This window comes from Macaca fascicularis, chromosome 1 (assembly GCF_037993035.2).
Source record: "Macaca fascicularis isolate 582-1 chromosome 1, T2T-MFA8v1.1".
Taxonomy (NCBI): Eukaryota; Metazoa; Chordata; class Mammalia; order Primates; family Cercopithecidae; genus Macaca; species Macaca fascicularis.
In genome coordinates, this window is record NC_088375.1 from 143,272,643 (window position 1) to 143,288,197 (window position 15,555).

Here is a 15,555-nt window from a genome sequence, read left to right on the forward strand (position 1 = left end):
GTTGTACAGACAAGAGATAAACAGTGAGGAATATGCTTAGATGTATTGGGAAAGAGATGGGTCGGTGGCATTGTCACAAGGGTACATGAATAATGAGAGTGAATGCTGAAGGAATGATCCCCATTGGTGGTTACCCTCAGGTGAGACCAGGGTGCCTGTGTTTCAGCAAAGCCTGGGCAATTGGAATGCAGGGATCCTAAGATTCCATGACACCCCCACCTTCTAATTCTGTTATTGCAACTGCAGACCTGGCATGCTGGCCACAATCATCCTCACTCTTGTCAGAGACTGAGTGACTGGCAGTGCCTTCAGCTCTGAGCTCAGGCACCTCAAACCTTGGTTTTGTGGTTAAGGATCCTAAAGTGCTGTGGGGAGTGTTCATGTTTTTCTCAACAGTAAATTAAGAATTTTAGTTACTGACATCCCTCAGTCCTAATTAAACCTATTTGATTTCACCAGTTTTTAACCCATCCTGTGTTTGTGTTTATTCTCCCCAGTCCCTAGCTCCACCTTTTCTGCAACAAATGTCAGCATGGTGGTATCTGCTGGCCCTTGGTCCAGTGAGAAGGCAGAGATGAACATCCTAGAAATCAGTGAGAATTTGCATCCCCAGCTGGCAGAGAACAAACAGCAGTTCAGAAATATCAAAGAGAAATTTCTTATAACTCAAGTGGCCTACTTCCTGGCCAACCAGCAGAGCACATACCGTAAGTTCAATAGGCTCACCATCACGAAAGTGATGAATGATGTCCTGTCTTCTCTCTGAGAAACTAAATGCACTCTCCATCAAAAATAATTTCATCCCTCCCGTACTTCTAGGAAAATAGAAATGGGTGTTTTAGCATTTTGTTAAAGTTGGAAGACAGAGGTACCAAAGTATTTAACAACTTTCCATACTTACAGTTAGGTGGGGGTGGGACTAGAATTAAAATCTCAGTTGATTTCTGTCACAGGCACAGAACGACCTGTTTTCTCCAAGAGGCTAAATCATGTTTTCAAGACTACTGTCTGTACCATACAAAATCCTGCAGACAAATAACGTCTAGTCTGTTCTAAATGTCTGGGACTAGTGAACTTTTATTCAGTTCAAGCTTCTGTTGAGGCCCTATAGGCAAAGCTCTGTTCTAGTGACCCTGAGGGAAACTTGGTGATAGTGCCCAGTACCTGCTCTGAGGAGCTTCAAGAAGACTCTGCTCCTAATAGAACCTGTGGTATCTATAAGTGACAGAATCAAGAGGAGGGAGTGGGGGCCGTGCACAGTTGCTCACTCTTGTAATCCCAGCACTTTGGAAGGCCGAAGTGGGCAGATCACGAGGTCAGGAGTTTGAGATCAGCCTGGGCAACATGGAGAAACCCCATCTCTACTAAAAATACAAAAATTAGCTGGGCATGGTGGCAGGTGCCTGTAATCCCCACTACTCGGGAGACTGAGGCAGGAGAATCCTTTGAACCCAGGAGGCAGAGGTTGCAGTGAGCCAAGATTGTGCCATTACATTCTAGCCTGGGTGACAGGGCAAGACTGGTCAAAAATAAACAAACAAACAAACAAAAATAAAAAAATAAACAGCAGAGAGTACTCTGGTAAGAGGGAAGTCCTAGGGCACAGGCTCTTGTTCCTAAAGAGGAAGAAAGATCACACCCAAGAATGTGTGGAAGTAGCAGTACAGTGTGCAGAGCAGGGACCCTGGGCCTGTCTCCTGGGCTCCATCCAAGTTGCTTGTCTTGTCTGTCCCTCAGTTTCCTCATCTGTTCATACAATACTACAATAATACCTACCTCTGTAAATTGCTGCAGTGAATTACATGAGCTATTTCTTGTCAATCTCCTAGAACATTTATTGGCACAGAGTAAACACTATCTATTAGTTCTTTATTCTACTGTTTCTAAATTAACACAAGCTTTATTAGTATTTGGGCATATTTCCCTCATGGCCTTATGTCTCATACTTTATGCTTCAGATACGATTATGATTTAAAAATCAAATATTTAAAAAATCTTTGACGTATTTTTCTTTGAAATTCCCGGTAAAAGGGAAACCATCTGTCCCATAGTCCTAGGGGCCTTTCCGACCATACAAGAAATCACTACTTCATGCCCCAGTGCAGTGTTTTAGAGGAGAGGCTGCAAGGCTTGGACAAGTGGCTCCACATTCAGAGTCAGACCTCAGGGGCTGTGAATTCTGACTCCACTTCATTGTGGTTGAATCATCTGGTCAACTTCCTTGATGTGCTCTTGAGTTTCTCTTTCTTCGTCTCTAAATTTTGGAGAAACAGATGCTAGAAAGTCAGGAGACTGAAGAGTAAAGATGTGGAAATCCCTTCCTAGAGCCTGGTACTGGGGACAGTTTTGTCCTTGGGATGGACCTGACTCCTGCCCTGTAGGCAGTGACCACAGCAGCATGTCCAGCCTTACACTGAAGCAGGCATGTCTGTCTTTTCTCAGAGTATGAAGAGTGCAAAGACCTCATAAAATCTATGCTGAGGGATGAGCTTCAGTTCAAGGAGGAGAAGGTTGCAGAGCAGCTCAGGCAGGCTAAGGAGCTCAGGTGAGGGGATCCCGTGGGGGTAGGCAGGTGGGCAGGTGTGTAAATCTCTGAAATACAGCAGCTCAGCGGGAAAAAGTAAGAGCTAAGCTGGGCTAGGGGAAGGGCAGGAATTGCCATGGCAGGCTCACGACACACAAATATTTATCCAACAGAGAACAAGGATAATAGTAAGTTATGGGTTGCAGTTGTTTCTCAGAGCCTTGTTTTCTTTTTCTCAAACAAGTAATTGTTGAGGTGAAATTTGCATAACACAAAATTAACCAAAGGAGTGGGAACCACCCAGCAGCATTCAGTATACTCAAAATGGTGTGCCTTCACCACCCCACTTACCCTTAGTGAGAATCAGCTCCTGACTGACTGCGGCTTCTCATTCTTTCACTCAATCAATGTTGCCTTCTCGACCCTGTCATTATTTTCTTGTTTCATCTTTTCAATTCGCCCCGTCTGCACCTGGCCTCATTTCTGTACATGGCTTTGTATCTAGTCGCTGCAAGATGCACTGTGTGTATTTTTACATGGAATTGTCCATGGCCAGAGTGAGGAACTGAAAGGATGTCTTTTTGAAGCGGAATTAGGAAGACACCTACTTTTGTTTACAGAAGAGAAAGACTAATGGAACATCATCGAGGATCTTACAGGAGGCCTCTCTGATATAGAGGAAGGCTGTAAACCATTTTGTATTCTTCTCTTGGCCACAGACATTCCTTTAAACATGTGCTGACCTTCTGCTTGGAGGTCTCCTTGAGGACATTGTCTCAGAAATCTCTGTTGCAATATTAGAACTGACCACTCATCCCTTTCCACTGTTAAATTTTCTCTACTGTCTCACCTTAGGCAATATAAAGTCCTGGTTCACTCTCAGGAATGAGAGCTGACCCAGTTAAGGGAGAAGTTATGGGAAGGGAGAGATGCCTCCTGCTCATCAAATCAGCATCTCCAGGCCCTCCTCGCTCCGGATGAGCCAGACAAGTCCCAGGGCAGGACCTCCAAGAACAGCTGGCTGAAGGGTGTAGGCTGGCACAGCACCTTGTCCAAAAGCTCAGCCCAGGTATGGTGGCCATAGGCCCTGATGACCCAAAACCCCAGGCTTGTGAGAGACTCCAGACCTGCATACTTTCATAATGACAGTTGTATCGGTGGTGTTTTTTCCACTAAACATATGTGGCTATGACATGACCAGGACTTCCTGGGTAAGAACAGAGATGGGAAACCCATGGGGTTGGAGGTCACAGTATTGCAAATGTCCCTCCTTGCTGGATGGAAGGTGGTCTTTGGAGCAAGAGGCAGCATCAATCTGGTTTTAAAGGACAAGAAGGAGGCCGTGACAGGAGAGCGCTTGTTAGAGTGAAAAGAGCTCTGGACTAAGAACGAAGGTTCCCAGGCTGTCTCTTCAGCAATGTTCTTAGTAACTGTCAGTGAGTGATTTGTCCTTCCTGAGTTTCTCTGTCTCCATCTGCAAAGGCAGGCAAATTGTCTCTCGCAAGGGTCTGAAGCATCCAAATGTGGGAACACTTAACGACTGCTTTTCAAAATGAGATGAAGCCCCTCACTGTGTGGTGTTGGAGAAGGCAGTTGATGTGGGGGCATTTGGTGGTAGGAAGTGCTTCAGACTGGAGCACTCCCCATGGAGAGAATGTCCCTGAATAACACAGCAGAAGCCACATGGGGGGCCTGTGCAGTCTCCTGATGCATAGAGGACTGTGGGACAAGTTTGTCCTCTCCTAAGAGAAAGAATTAGGTTTGAAATGCGAACTATGACAGGACACCAAGCCTGTGCCTGGGAATCAGATCTGTGGCAGGATGGGGAAGACAGCTGCCAAAGGCCGGAGAGAGGCTGCACAAGCCTCCAGTGATATGGGGAGCAAAAGGTCTTTTCATATTTGGCCACATCTTGATGGTGGCCCTCCAGATCAGAAATGCATTGCCTGATGGATCTGTAAACCATGCCAGGGCATTTTGTTAAAGATAAAACATGAGAGATTTCAGTTGAACGATGATGACTCATACCTAGATGTTCATGTTTCTGTGCACATTGGGCTGACTGTGCTTGCAGAGTGTAAAGTGGGAAATATCTGAAGGAACGCTTCTGTATTTACAGAAAATGATGAAGATGAGGATGAAGATGTTAAAGTTGAGGAGGCTGAAAAAGTACAGGAATCATGTGCCCCCAGGTAACACTGAATACTCAGGAGTAAGTAATGGGTTGTAACCTATGAAAAAGGTCTAGGAGGCACGCCCTCTCTGGCAGCTATGATAGGCCAAAGGCCTGTGTTGCGGGAAGTCAGGGACCCTGAACGGAGGGACCGGCTGAAGCCATGGCAGAAGAACATAGATTGTGAAGATTTCATGGACATTTATTAGTTCCCCAAATTAATACTTTTATAATCTTACACCTGTCTTTACTGTAATCATTGAACATAAATTGTGAAGATTTCATGCACACTTATCACTTCCCCAGTCAGTACCCTTGTGTTTTTCTATGCCTGTCTTTACTTTAATCTCTTAATCCTGTCATCTTTGTAAGATGAGGAGGATGAATGTCACCTCAGGACTCTGTGATTGTATCAACTGCACAAATTTTTTGTGGAGCATGTGTGTTTGAACAATATGAAATCTGGGCATCTTAAAAAAAGAACAGAATAACAGCAATGTTCAGGGAACAAGAGAGGTAACTTTGAACTGGCTGCCGGTGAGCCAGATGGAACAGAGCTATATTTTTCCTCTTTCATAAGCAAATAGGAGAAATATCGCTGAATTCTTTTTCTCAGTAAGGAACATCCCTGAGAAAGAGAATGCGCCCTGAAGGTAGGCTTATAGACGGGGCCCCTTTTTAAGGCCTCCCGTCTTTTATGGTCGAAGCCAAAGGGATGAAATAAGCCCCGGTCTCCTATAGCACTCCGAGGCTTATTAAGTGGAGGAAAATTCCCACCTAATAAATTGTGGTCAGACAGGTTATCTGCTCTCAAACCCTGTTTCCTGGTAAGACGTTTTCAATGACAATGCGTCATTAAAATTGCTAATACTGGCCAGGCGCGGTGGCTCAAGCCTGTAATCCCAGCACTTTGGGAGGCCGAGATGGGCGGATCACAAGGTCAGGAGATCGAGACCATCCTGACTAACCTGGTGAAACTCCGTCTCTACTAAAAAAAAAAAAATACAAAAAACTAGCCGGGCGAGGTGGCGGGTGCCTGTAGTCCCAGCTACTCAGGAGGCTGAGGCAGGAGAATGGTGTAAACCTGGGAGGCAGAGCTTGCAGTGAGCTGAGATCCGGCCACTGCACTCCAGCCTGGGGGACAGAGGGAGACTCCGTCTCAAAAAAAAAAAAAAAAAAAAAATTGCTAATGCTAACTTCATTAGCAATTTTAATTTCACCTCATCTGGTGGTCCTGTGATCTAGCCCTGCCTCCATTTGCTTTGTGATATTTTATTACCTTGTGAAATATGTGATCTCTGTGACCTATACCCTATTCGTGCACTCCCTCCCCTTTTGAAAATCGCTAATAAAAACTTGCTGGTTTAGGCCGGGCGCAGTGGCTCAAGCCTGTAATCCCAGCACTTTGGGAGGCCGAGGCGGGTGGATCACGAGATCAGGAGATCAAGACTATCCTGGCTAACATGGTGAAACCCCGTCTCTACTAAAAATACAAAAAACTAGCCGGGCGTGGTGGCGGGCGCCTGTAGTCTCAGCTACTTGGGAGGCTGAGGCGGGAGAATGGCGTGAACCCGGGAGTCGGAGCTTGCAGTGAGCCGAGATCACGCCACTGCACTCCAGCCTGGGAGACACAGCGAGACTCCGTCTCAAAAAAAAAAAAAACAAAAAAAACAAAAAAAACTTGCTGGTTTTACGGTTTGGGGAACATCACGGATCCTGCCGACATGTGATGTCTCCCCCGGACACCCAGCTTTAAATTTCTCTCTCTTGTGCTCTTTCCCTTTATTTCTCAACCCAGCCGAGACATTTAGGAAATAGAAAAGAACCCACGTTAAACATCGGGAGCGGGTTCTCCTGATAGGCCTGCATTCCCTTAGCCACAGTATGTGAAATTCAGCCCAGCTTAGACACAGGGTATAGCGGCTGTTGTGTTGTGTTTCTCTGTATGTGCTGAGTGTCATGTCTGTACCGTACAGGGATAGCTGAGTCTTCATCCTCCTCAGCTCCTATCTGTCCAGTGCAATGAACACCAGTTGCTCTCTTCCTCTCTGGCTCCCATGGCAGCCATGGTCTGTTGCAGAGAGAAGAGGTTTGCCTGTTCCCTCTCAAAGGGAACCTCCTGTTTGCTTTCTGGGACCACTCTCTTAATGCCTCTTGTCAAAACCAGCTAGGACTCCCTGGGGTCTAATCCCTCTGTGTTTAATCTTCTGCCATCTCTGTCCCACCTGGCTCATCAGGGAGGTGCAGAAGGCTGAAGAAAGGGAAATCCCTGAGGACTCACTGGAGGCATGTGCCGTCCCTTGTTCAAATAGCCACAGCCCTTGTGAGTCCAACAAGCCACACAGAAACACCAAAATCACATTTGAGGAAGACAAAGTCGACTCAACTGTCATTGACTCATCCTCTCGTGATGAATGGGAGGATGCTGTACAAATTATCCCAGGTAGCCTCTGTATTCCTTGTGTCTCATACCTCTGTCTAGGCTGAGGAAGATAAACTCTGAAGACAGGCTCTATACACACAAATTGGTTTGAATAAAGAACTCCGATCGGATTCTAAACACAGGTATCAGTGAGTTTTTTTGTCTTTCTCAACTCATGTCATGCCTTTGTCTGCCAGTCCCCAGTATCAAGTTACTGGCCCCTACGCAAGTGTGATGATCTCATAGTCATCTGTGCAGGAGATGCACAGGAAGTATCTGTCAGGCCTCCTAGCTTTGATTCAGTATTTCTTGTCATCTGTGATTAAGTCATCTGTCCCTGAACAATGTCCACGGAGTTCCTATGCCTTTTTAAGGAAGCTGGCAGCCTTGCCTTTGTATTTGGAAATATTGTTCTCCAGGCTTCACTGCTCTCAGCTTTAATCTTGATCTCCTGTAAGTCAGCTTGCTTAGCTGCGCAGTCACCTTGAAATCAGGACAGAAACTTTTCTTCTTTACTTTGCTGATATATTTCCATAAAGCAAGGCTGGACCCTGGTTCTCCACCCCATCAGTGCAATGGCTGATCCAATGTTGTTTCTTGGTAGCGTCGTAGATTTTTTTTTTTTTTTTTTTGCAATGGAGTCTTGCTCTGTCACCCAGGCTGGAGTGCAGTGGCACCATCTTGGCTTGGCGCAACCTCCGCCTCCCAAATTCAAGTGATTCTCCTGCCTCAGCCTTTTGAGTACCTGGGACCACAGGTGTACACCACCACATCTGGCTAATTTTTGTATTTTTAGTAGAGATGGGGTTTCCCATATTGGCCAGGCTGGTCTTGAATTCATGACCTCAAATGATTCACCTGTCTTGGCCTCCCAAATCACAGATTCTTTTTAAAGCAAGAGTTGTTCTAATTTATCTATCAGTCAAGTTTTATGTGTAGATGCCTCTAAACATTTAATGTCCATGTTACCTGGTAATATAAGTCAGCATTGCAGCAACACTCCTAGGAAATTGTTTGACCAGTTTTCGGAGATTTTTTTGGGGAAAAATTTTGTTTAACTTTGACTCAGGCAGGGAATATGGCATTATGGTCTACACAGAGAGGGAGATTTTGGCCTGTGGGTCTGGAAAGCAGGGTCATCTACTTCTCACCAGACTTAATCTAGGGCACCCTAGAATATTCCTATCAGAATCCATATTCTTGCACTGAGAATAGTTATGTTCTTGTGCTATGACTATACAGTGATTTGGCCATATGTGAAGTGTGAATTGCTTAATGTGACCTCTTCTCTGAATTTATTTACAGAAAATGAAAGTGTTTATGAGGAAGAGGAAGAAAAAGGGCCAGTGTCTCCCAGGTAATGCTGTGGAATTGTGGGCTGTTAATTCAGTAGTGACACCAGGAGATTGTAGATTTAGGGAAAATGAGGAAGTGATGAATAGAACTATTTCTTCCATTCACCCAGTTACAAATTGTCCTTATTAACAATGTGTGTTATTTGTGGCACTTGTATTGGTTTTAACTTCATAGTCCTCTCAAGAGGAACTTGCAATCAGATGAGCCAGATGAACTAGCCAAACAGGGTTTTCTTGTTGATCTTTTCAGAAAACCAGCTCCTGGATTCATTGATTTTTTTTGAAGGGTTTTTTTGTGTCTCTATCTCCTTTAGTTCTGCTTTAATCTTAGTCATTTCTTGTCTTCTGCTAGCTTTTGAATTTGTTTGCCTTGCTTCTCTAGTTCTTTTAATTGTGATGTTAGGGTGTCGATTTTAGATCTTTCCTGCTTTCTCTTGTGGGCATTTAGTGCTATAAATTTCCCTCTACACACTGCTTTAAATGTGTCCCAGAGATTCTGATACATTGTGTCTTTGTTCCCATTGGTTTCTGAGAACATCTTTATTTCTGCCTTCATTTTGTTATTTACCCAGTAGTCATTCCAGAGCAGGTTGTTCAGTTTCCATGTAGTTGTGCAGTTTTGAGTGACTTTCTTAATCCTGAGTTCTAATTTTATTTCACTGTGGTCTGAGAGACAGTTTGTTCTGATTTTTCTTCTTTTACATTTGCTGAGGAGTGCTTTACTTCCAACTATGTGGTCAATTTTAGAATAATTGTGATGTGGTTCTGAGAAGAATGTATATTCTGTTGATTTGGGGTGGAGAGGTCTGTAGATGTCTATTAGGTCTGCTTAATGCAGAGCTGAGTTCAAGTCCTGGATATCCTTGTTAAGCTTTTGTCCATTGATCTGTCTAATATTGACAGTGGGGTGTTAAATTCTCCCATTATTATTGTGTGGGGGTCTAAGTCTCTTTCTAAGTCTGTAAGGACTTGCTTTATGAATCTGGGTGCTCCTGTATTGGGTGCACATATATTTAGAATAGTTAACTCTTCTTGTTGAATTGATCCCTTTACCATTATGTAATGGCCTTCTTTGTCTCTTTTGATCTTTGATGGTTTAAAATCTGTTTTATCAGAGACTAGGATTGCAACCCCTGCTTTTTTTTTTTTTTTTTTTTTTTTTTTTTTGCTTTCCATTTGCTTGGTAGATCTTCCTCCATCCCTTTATTTTGAGCCTATGTTTGTCTCTGCCTGTGAGATGGATCTCCTGAATACAGCACACTGATGGATCTTGACTCTTTGTCCAATTTGCCAGTCTGTGTTTTTTAATTGGGACATTTAGCCCATTTATATTTCAGGTTAATACTGTTATATGTGAATTTGATCCCGTCATTATGATGTTAGTTGGTTATTTTGCTTGTTAGTTGATGCAGTTTCTTCCTACCATCGATGGTCTTTACAATTTGACATGTTTTTGTAGTGGCTGGCACCGGTTGTTCCTTTCCATGTTTAGTGCTTCCTTCAGGAGCTGTTGTAAGGTGGGCCTGGATATGAAATTCTGGGTTGAAAATTCTTTTCTTTAAGAATGTTGACTATTGGCCCCCACTGTCTTCTGGCTTGTAGGCTTTCTGCCTAGAGATAGGCTGTTAGTCTGATGGGCTTCCCTTTGTGGGTAACCTGTCCTTTCTCTCTGGCTGCCCTTAGCATTTTTTCCTTAATTTCAACATTGGTGAATCTGACAATTATGTGTCTTGGGGTTGCTCTTCTTGAGGAGTATCTTTGTGGCATTCACTGTATTTCCTGAATTTGAATGTTGGCCTGCCTTACTAGGTTGGGGAAGTTCTCCTGGATAATATCCTGAAGAGTGTTTTCCAGCTTAGTTCCATTCTCCCCGTCACTTTCAGGTACACCAATCAAACGTAGATTTGGTCTTATCATGTAGTCCCATATTTCTTGGAGGCTTTGTTCATTTCTTTTTACTCTTTTTTCTCTAAACTTCTCTTTTCACTTGATTTCATTAATTTGATCTTCAATCACTGATACCTTTTCTTCCAAATCACCTACTGAAGCTTGTGCATGCGTCATGAAGTTCTTGTGCCATAGTTTTCAGCTCTATCAGGTCATTTCAGGTCTTCTCTACACTGTTTATTCTAGTTAGCCATTCATCTAACCTTTCTTCAAGGTTTTCAGTTTCCTTGCGATGGGTTTGCATATCCTCCTTTAGCTCAGAGAAGTTTGTTATTACCAACTTTCTGAAGCCTACTTCTGTCAACTTGTCAAACTAATTCTCCGTCTAGTTTTGTTCCCTTGCTGGTGAGGAGTTGTGTTCCTTTGGAGGAGAAGAGTCTTTCTGGTTTTTGGAATTTTCAGCCTTTCTGCTCTGGTTTCTCCCATCTTTGTGGTTTTATCCACTATTTTGGTCTTTGATGATGGTGACCTACAGATGTGGTTTTGGTGTGGATGTCCTTTTGTTGATGTTGATGCTCTTCCTTTCTGTTTGTTAATTTTCCTTCTAACAGGTGGATCCCTCAGCTGCAGGTCTGTTGGAGTTTGCTGGAGGTCCACTCCAGACCCTGTTTGCCTGGGTATCACCAACAGAAGCAACAGGTCCGAGGTGAGTCTGAGAAATTGTGGACAGTTAATTTGATGTTGACACCTGGAGACGCCAAGTCCAGGGAAAACAGTACATGCTGAAAATAATGATTTCATCTTGTCAGACAAGTCTGAATTATACCTACTAACATTGCTTTTGGTTCTCATTACAGTAAATGTTTAGGTTTCCATTTCTTCCTACCCTTATCATTTACTAACCTAGTGAAGGTTGACCATACCTCAAAAGCTGTATTCTCATGGTGACTGCAGGGAAACTTAAGCACATTTTATGCAAAATTATTGAGCCCACTCTTTTCATGATCACTGTTCACTGTGTGTCCTGAGGGCACCAATGCAGAGTGTCCTTTGACTCCCTTATCAGTGTGTCACCTGGCCAATTCACTGAGCTCACTGTCTCTGTGTGTGTGTGCGTGTGTGTGTGTTTCTTTCTCTCTCTGTTTCTCTTTCATGCTTTTCTACCTGGTCCTGGTCTATCCCAACATAAAGGCAATAATTTGTTACCTCATTAATGGATCTGTCCTTTTTCTTCTCAAACACTTCCTTATGTTACCTATGAAATCTAGCTGGGGCTGTGTGGTTTCTGATTCCACCTGGCTTATTCTTTACTTTTTCCTCCTTTTCCAGGCTCAGCAGGGAGCTGCTGGAAGAGAAAGAGCTGAAGTCTTACAGGACTCACTGGATAGATGTTATTCGACTCCTCCTGGTTATCTTGAACTGCCTGACTTATGCCAGCCCTACAGAAGTGCCTTTTACTCATTGGAGGAAGAGTACCTTGGCTTGGCTCTTGACGTGGACAGTGAGTAACTTACTATGAAGGAGATAAGGCTCCACCCCTTCCAGATAGGGGTGATATTCCTCTTCCAAGTGGCCCTTACTGACCTGAGAGATGTCATTGCCGCAGGCAGGACCTATGGGCGCATATAGGTTGTAATGAAACTGTAGTTTCAGTTGGAAGCCCAGACATGAAATGGGTCAGTGAGCATGGCTCTATTCCTAGTCTCCAGCCATGCCTGTGGCAACCTGATCCCACTGTCAGCACATTGGACCCAGGCAGATTTAAGAAATTCACAGAACTATGATTTGGACTCAAGGGTTTGTAGATTTCCTCCTTCATTCTAATTTCAGTTTCTTGGAACCATGAACAAGCTGGGTATTTGATGAGACAGGGCTGGATACTGCAGCTTTCCTCCTAGAAATCATCTGGGGCATTTTCTTTGAATTGATGGGAACAATAAGGCATAACTGTTTGCACAAACTTGGGATAAATGATTTTGGGATAACAATCTACCAGAATAGGGATATTTCACCCTTGGTTCTGAAATGCAAACCAAAGAATCTCTATCATGACCGACTTTCAGACCTCCTGATGTATATCTTTCACATTGTCCTGTTCTCATGCTGAGGAGCCTGAGGTCCCCATGTGGGGATTAGACAGTGGACTGTTATGGGTTAGGTAAATTGGCTTATTTTGTCTGTCCCTGTCTGAATTTGTTGCAGGAATTAAAAAGGACCAAGAAGAGGGAGAAGACCAAGGCCCACCATGCCCCAGGTAACTTTGAGCAATTGTGAACAGCTAATTCTGTGTTGACACTTGGAGATTCCTGGTTCAGGGAAAACAGAGCGGGCCGACAATATCGATTACATCTTTTCAACCAAGCCTGAATTATTCCTACTAACATTGCTGTTGGTTTTCATTGCAATAGATATTTAGGTTTCCATTTCTTTCTCCCCTTATCATTTACAAACCTACTATAGGCCGACCATACTTCAAAAGCTGTATTCTCATGGTGACTACATGGAATCTTGAGCACATTTTATGGAAAATTATTGAGCACAGTCTTTTCATGATCACTGTATACTGTGTGTCCTGAGGGCACTAACTCAGAGTGTCCTGTTACTCCCTCATCAGTGTATCACCTGGACAATTCATTGAGCTCTCTCTCTCTCTCTCTCTCTCTCTCTCTCTGTCTTTCTCTTTCATTCTTTTCCATTTGGCCCTTTAGTGTCCCAATATGAAGGCAATAATTTGTTACCTCATTAATGGATCTATCCTTTTTCTTTTTTAACCACTTCCTTATCCTACCCATGAAATCTAGTTGGGGCTCTGTTGTGTCTGATTTTCCCTGGCTTATTCTTTACTTTTTCTACTTTTCCAGGCTCAGCAGGGAACTGCTGGAGGTAGTAGAGCCTGAAGTCTTGCAGGACTCACTGAATAGTTATTATTTGACTCCTTCCAGTTATCTTGAACTGCCAGATTCATGCCAGTCCTACGGAAATTCCTTTTACTCATTGGAGGAATGACACATTGGCTTTTCTCTTGATGTGGACGGTGAGTACCTTTCTATGAAGGTGATAAGGATCCACTGAGTCTTCCTTATAGAGATCATATTCCTGCTCCAAGTGGCCATTACTGAGCTGAGAGATGTCATTGCTACAGTGAGGACCTATAGGTACATGTAGGTTCAATGAAACTCTAGTTCCACGTGGAAGCCCAGACATGGGATGGGTCAGTGAGCATAGCTATCTTCCTAGTCTCAGGCCATGCCCATGGCACTCTGATTCTACTCTCAAGACATTGGACTTGGGCAGATGCACAAATTCAGAGAACTATGATTTTGACTCAAGGGTTTGTAGATTTCCTTTTTCACTCTAATTTCAGTGTCAAAAATCCTCACAACCATGAACAATCTGAGTATTTGATGAGAAAGGGCTGAAGATTGCAATTTTTCTCCTAGAAACCATTGAGGGCATTTGCTTTAAATTGATTGGAAAAATATGGCATAACCGTTTGCACAAACTTGGAACAAATGATATTGGGATAACGATCTACCAGAATAGGGACATTTTACCTTAGTATCTGGGACAAAAACCAAGGAATCTCTATCATGACCAGCCTTCAGGCCTCCTGAAATATATCTCTCACAGTGTCCTATTCTTATGCTGAGGAGCCTGAGGTCCCTGTGTGAGGATTAGACAGTGGATTGTTATGTGTGTAGGGGAATCAGCTTAATGCATCTGTCCATGTCTGAATTTATTGCAGAAACTGACAAGTACCAAGAAGGGGAAGAAGATCAAAACACACCAAATTCAAAACCCATCAAATTCACACATAACAATATTAACCTTAAATGTAAATGGGTAAATGCCCCAATTAAAAGACACAGACTGGCAAATTGGATAAAGAGTGAAGACCCATCAGTGTGCTGTATTCAGGAGACTCATCTCATGTGTGAAGACACACATAGGCTCAAAATAAAGGGATGGAGGAAGATCTACCAAGCAAATGGAAAGCAAAAAAAAAAGCAGGGGTTGCAATCCTGGTGTCTGATGAAATAGACTTTAAGCCAACAAAGATCAAAAGAGACAAAGAAGGCCATTACATAATGGTAAAGGGATCAATTCAACAAGAAGAGCTAACTATCCTAAATATATATGCACCCAATACAGGAGCACCCAGATTCATAAGGCAAATTCTTAGAGACCTACAAAGAGACTTAGACCCCCACACAATAATAATGGGAGACTTTAACATCCCAATGTCAATAGACAGATCAATGAGACAGAAGCTTAACAAAGATATCCAGGACTTGAACTCAGCTCTGGACCAAGCAGACCTAATAGACATCTACAGAATTCTCCACCCCAAATCAACAGAATATACATTCCTCTCAGCACCACATCACACTTCTAAAATTGATGACATAATTGGAAGTAAAACACTCTTCAGCAAATGTAAAAGAATAGAAATCACAACAAACTGTGTCTCAGACCACAGTGCAATCAAACTAGAACTCAGGATTAAGAAACTCACTAAAAACTGCACAACTACATGGAAACTGAACAACCTGCTCTGGAATGACTACTGGGTGAATAGCAAAATGAAGGCAGAAATAAAGATGTTCTTTGGAACCAATGAGAACAAAGACACAATGTACCGGAATCTCTGGGACACATTTTAAGCAGTATGTAGAGGGAAATTTATAGCACTAAATGCCCACAAGAGAAAGCAGGAAAGATCTAAAATCGACACCCTAACATCACAATTAAAAGAACAAATTCAAAAGCTAGCAGAAGACAAGAAATAACTAAGATCAGAGCAGAACTGAAGGAGATAGAGACATAAAAACCCCTTCAAAAGATCAATGAATCCAGGAACTGGTTTTTTGAAAAGATCAACAAAAGAGATAGACTGGTAGCAAGACTCATAAAGAAGAAAAGAGAGAAGAATCAAATAGATGCAATAAAAATTGAAAAGGGGATATCATCTCCAATTCCACAGAAATACAAACTACCATCAGAGAATACTATAAACATCTCTATGCAAATAAACTAGAAAATCTAGAAGAAATGGATAAATTCCTGGATACATACACCATCCCAAGACTAAACAGAAAGAAATCCCAGAGTAGATCAATAAAAGGTTCTGAAATTGAGGTGCTAATTAATAGCCCACCAAGAAAAAAAATTCCAGGACCAGACAGATTCACAG

At 42.9% G+C, this 15,555-nt stretch overlaps 1 pseudogene; it reads left to right on the forward strand.

Moving 5' to 3' along the window:
* Window positions 1–437: 437 nt before the first annotated feature.
* LOC102134516 (NBPF family member NBPF3-like) lies at window positions 438–15,283 on the forward strand (annotated as a pseudogene).
* Window positions 15,284–15,555: the final 272 nt, after the last annotated feature.